We start from the raw sequence: 4929 nt of genomic DNA on the forward strand, positions 1-4929 counted from the left end.
GCCGGGTCCCAGCGGGTCCTCCAGTCCAGCGGCATTCGGGGATGGCGTCTTGCTACCTTCTTCAGGATGCTTTCTGCTCCAGAGCTGTCATGTCAGTCAGCACTCTAGGTTGGGTTTTCTGTCACTTTCAACACGAATTGGGGATTAACTGGCTCGTAAAACTAAAAAGGCGTCTGGTGTCAGGTGTGGCTGAATCTAGGCGCTCGGATGACGCCATCAGTGCTTAGTCTTTCTTTTTCTTAAGCCAGCTTCCTCACTGTGCTGTCTTCATTCTCAGGTGTCTTATTCCCGGTGGTGACGTTATGGCCACAGCAGCTCCAGTAGGTCCAGTGAGACAGAGTAACCACAGCCAAGGTGTTATTCATTCTCTCTGTCTCTCTGTCTCTCTGTCTCTCTGTCTCTCTGTCTCTCTGTCTCTCTCTCTCTCTCTCTCTCTCTCTCTCTACTATTGTTTCTTATTGGCTCTGAACCAATTGCTGTAGCCAAGGGAATTGGTTTCTCTGATTAGCCAGGCCCGAGCCCCGGTCCCCCAACCCCTGCAGTGAGGAGGCAGCCTGGCCCCTAGCAAGAGACCGGCAGTGGGGAGAAATGGCTTTTCCCTGGCAAATCTGGGGACTCCTGCTGAGGAAGGAGGGACGCGTGCTGGGGCCTGTGAATGACCTTTACAGCTCCACCTTCAACCCTGACCGTGGGCCAGCTCAGGCCTGCTGCTTGGTTCACCTTCAGCCATATGCTCCGAGGCAGGGGTGGCAGCTCTCGTCATCAGAGAGTGGGATCTGAGGCACAAGTTGGGGTGGAGAAACTTTCCTGGGGATTGTCCCCCACGTCCTAGAAAACAGGAGAGGCAAAGTTGCCACTCTAATCAGAGTCAGCCTAGCAGTGGCAGAGAGAAGAGGCATAGGGTCAGGCAGGGCCTAGGACCTGTGACCCTAAGTGAGTGACGTAATCCCTCTAAGCCTTAGTTTTCTTGCTAGTAAGATGGGCATAAGTACAACGAGGTTCCCATCAGGGCCAGGTGGCTACTGTGGCTGCCCGGGGCAGGGCCAGGGGAGGGCTGCCTTCTTCCCCCCACAGTGATTTGGAACCCTTCTCCCCCACCTTAGACCTGGGGCTAAGACCCAGTTATCCATCCTGGGCTTGAGGAGGGTTGGGCCATAGCCCCCTCATTCCAGGGTCATTAGCTGTGATCATGGGCAAGTTGCTTAACCAATTCTGTCTTTTCAACTGTAAAATGTGGCAATATTTCCTTTCATGGGGTTTTGTGAGACTGAGTTGGCATGTGACACAGAACAAGACCCTCTTGCCCAGGACTACCTGCCACTCTGATGCCAAGCCCTGTGTTCATGCCCAGAGCGCTCCCCAGTCTGCTCCACCTTCAGGCTACCCACACCCTATAAATACAGGGATTCCTTGACCCCCGCCCCTGAGCTCCCACAGACTCAGCATCTTCCAGCTGAGTTCGTTGGTTTTCCCTTCAGGTGCCTCTCCCAGCTTCTCACACCTGGGAGACAGCTGAAACTTCACTCTCCCTATCCCTCCAGGGTCAGAGGTCCTCTGGCTGGGAGATTTTGGCAAATCCCCAAATGCCAAGCTCCGTAGCATCCTTCCCGGGGGGAGGAGGCCCACAGCCTTCCCCTCCCTGGGCAAGGGCAGCAGGGTGCAGGCAGCCCCCTGGGCTCATGGGCTTGGGCAGAGAAGGTCCCAGAGCCAGTTGGCCACCGCAGGAAGCTTGAGGTGGCAGAGGGTGCTAGTCTGATCTAGTGACTACAGGCACATCAGGGCTCTGCTTTGATTGTCACGTGGCATTCTCCCTCTGTGTATGTCTTCTCACGACCTTCTTATAAGGACACTCACTAGTCATTGGATTTAGGGCCCGCCGGCATCCGTTATGACTTCATCTTAATTTATTGTACTTGCGAAGACCCGATTTCCAAATAGTTACATTCTGAAGTTTCAGGTGGCCATGAATTTTGGGAGTATCCTATTTGGCCCATTACTGTGAATGAGCAGAGATGCCCAGACCATGTGGCATCATGACTGTGTCCTCCCCACCTCTTGGGAGGGCGGGGGTTGGAGAAAAGTCCCTTCCAAGGAGGCCCTCCAATTTAGGCAGATCAGTCTTAGCCAATTTAGGTGACCTGTTGACTCAGGAATCTTAGAGACTAACCAAAGCCAGCCTGAGCCCACTCCCGCTGGAAGTGGGGGTCAGTCTTCCCAAAGCCCAATCCTAATTCAAATGGAGTCGCTATCAAACTATAAAAACAAAACCAAACCAACAGGAAAACCCCCCGCTCATGCCAGGAGTGCACTTACTTTCCGCAGGAATGTCACTTTTAATCAGTTTCTAGATCCAGACTCTGATGTCACCTCGAAGTTCCCTGGGAACCTGACTTCGCCGGCACAGAGAACTCTCCTTTTTTGTTCGGGGCTGGATAGATAAATGCAGATACTGCAAAATACGCTTTGATCTTTTCAATGTGATTTTTCTACTTAAAAGTATTTGCCTGAGGATTTCTTACATTTTGGAGATTAAAAAAAAAAAAAAAAAATCCTGGATCCTTCCCGGCCTGTGACCATGCTGGGTTCTTGGTGTGGGGGTCATTTGTCTTCATATGCTGGCTCCTCAATGGTGTGTTGTAGAAGAAAGAGAATTTTCTGACTGAGTGTGGGAAGCCAGAGGCATCGTCCGGCCGGCCAGAGAAAGTTCCCTCTCCATTTCCAAGTGCGTTACTGGATAGCCTGAGCCAACAGAATAGCGGCCTGAGACGGCTCAGGAGAAACTGACTCTCCAGTGTGTGTTCAGGGCTGTAACACGAGCTGGCCGGGTGGTCAAGGTTAGAAAGGAAATTTTAAATACCCCAGGCTTATCCAGGGGGCCCTCCTTCACAGGGGGAGGGAATGAGGGCAGCCTCTTAAAGCAGACCCAGATACAACGTGTGGAAATGCAGCCGTGATGTTTTTGCAGTATTCTAAAAGCTTGTGTTTCAATTGTGAGGAGCAGAGAGGGTGGGGTGAGGAGCGGTGGGCTATGGGAAAGTCGTCTTTTTATTAAGAATCTGAAATGATGATGTCGTGGACGCCCTGCCAACACCCCATTCCCTCACCACCTCTGAACCCCCAAAAGATGAGGTGGTCCCGAAGCTCTTCATTTCTAGTCTCTCCCTCCCCCAGCTTCTTTTTCTCCTCCTCACTCTGCTGAGGCGGGCAGCCTATTCCGATCCGCATCTTTTGAGGGAGATGATTTTAAAGATGGGAAAGGTGGATGGAAAGAAAGGGAAGTTAAGAGCTTTTGTCTCCTTAGGGAAAGGAGAGAGCGTCTCTCCTATAGCCTCTGTCCACAGCGGGTCCCCCTCTGATCTGAAAGCCCCTCACCTGTGCTGGTTTTTGCATGCGGGGCAGTTCTGTGTTGAGGGTGGGGCGAGAGAACCCGTGGCTTGTCTGAATTCCTGGTGGTGTTGGGCCAGAACCCAGGCCGGCTTCTGTTTTAGGGCCGTGGTCTCTGGCGGAAAGACAGCGTGACTTGGAACTGTTTCTTAGCCCAGGGTAAGCACTGGCTGTTTTTGTTTGCCAGACTCATGATCGTGATGAACGTGATGAACGGGATGGAAGAGGCGCTGAGGAGGCTCCCAGCTCCTGGCAGTTCTGCTCTTGCAGGGAGCTTTCCCCTCCTCAAGCCTCACTCCGTACCCCTCTCCCAGAAGTCCCCTCCACCCTTCTTATTACAGAGCCATCTCATTTTATGAGAATTTGAATGGTGGGAATTTGAAACTGAGTGAGTTAGTAAAGTCTCACACTATGCCAAAAAAGTACTTTTTTCCCCTTCTTCCTGGCAAGATTAGTTAACAGGTGCCTAGTTTCAAAGCGATGAGGTCCAGCCAGGGACTCTAATTTTCTTTACACTCCCAGCCCTGTGGTGCCCACCCTCCCCGCTCCCCAGTCCAACTAGGAAATAGAGATAACCTTCTCCACTGAATGTGGGGGAGTCTGGTTTACACGAGGCTACGTCACGTGTGGTTTTGCAGTGTGGCCAAGCCAGTGGGTTTCCAAAGGTGTGCCGAATGAATCGGGTCTCGGGAGCTGGTGGCTGCTGGCCCATCTTACTCGGGGAAGAGATGCTCGGGTTGGGAGCCCAGCGCACCCTCCAGGTTTCGCAAGTGCTTGCTCTTAGCTTCCTGCTTCGAGAGTATCTGTGTGTCGCGTGCACGCTGGCCCCGACTCCCAGGTGTTCCTTGGGAGGCCCATGCACAGGGACATCTGAGTTGTCCAAGCGCACACCATGCCATCCTACAGGATGAAACCCGATCCGTGCTCAGGAACCTGCCAAGACATGGACCTGCCCTAGCAACTCCGCAGTTTCAACCCATGGGACCTTTTGTGACTCCCTCCTCTGGGCTCCCAGGGCCAGCGCTGTCTGCTTCTGTGGTACCATAATGACAATGATAATGAGCCTCTTTCTCACCTACTGTCTGTGAGCTATTCATTCATGTATTCATTCATTCATGTATTCATTCATTCATTCATTCAAGGACCCGGCAGATATTGAGATTATAGAGTGATTCAGAGCAGGCCCCACCCTTGAGAAGCTCCACAAACTTAGCAGTGAGCCTGTTTAACATGATGCTACTTGACAGGACTAAAGGCTGGTCCTGGAAAAAGTCACCCGCCGCCCATGGGTAAGACACCTCACGTAGCCCAGCAGACCCCACGGGGATGCCGGGGGACATGCTGATTTTAGGCTGCTGCATTCCGCTGCCATCATGGCAGGAGGTCTTGGTTTTTCTGGACACAAGCCAGGGAAGAGCAGCCAGCCCGGACTGGGAAGGGATTCAGGCCCCTGATGGATCAACAGCCCTGGGGCGGGGGCTTCTGGAGCCAGAGGATGGGGTCTGAGAGCTTGAAGCTTGGTGGGGGCCTGTGCAACCTCAGAGG

Source organism: Pteropus vampyrus, unplaced genomic scaffold (genome assembly GCF_000151845.1).
Source record: "Pteropus vampyrus isolate Shadow unplaced genomic scaffold, Pvam_2.0 Scaffold411, whole genome shotgun sequence".
In the NCBI taxonomy this organism is placed as follows: Eukaryota; Metazoa; Chordata; class Mammalia; order Chiroptera; family Pteropodidae; genus Pteropus; species Pteropus vampyrus.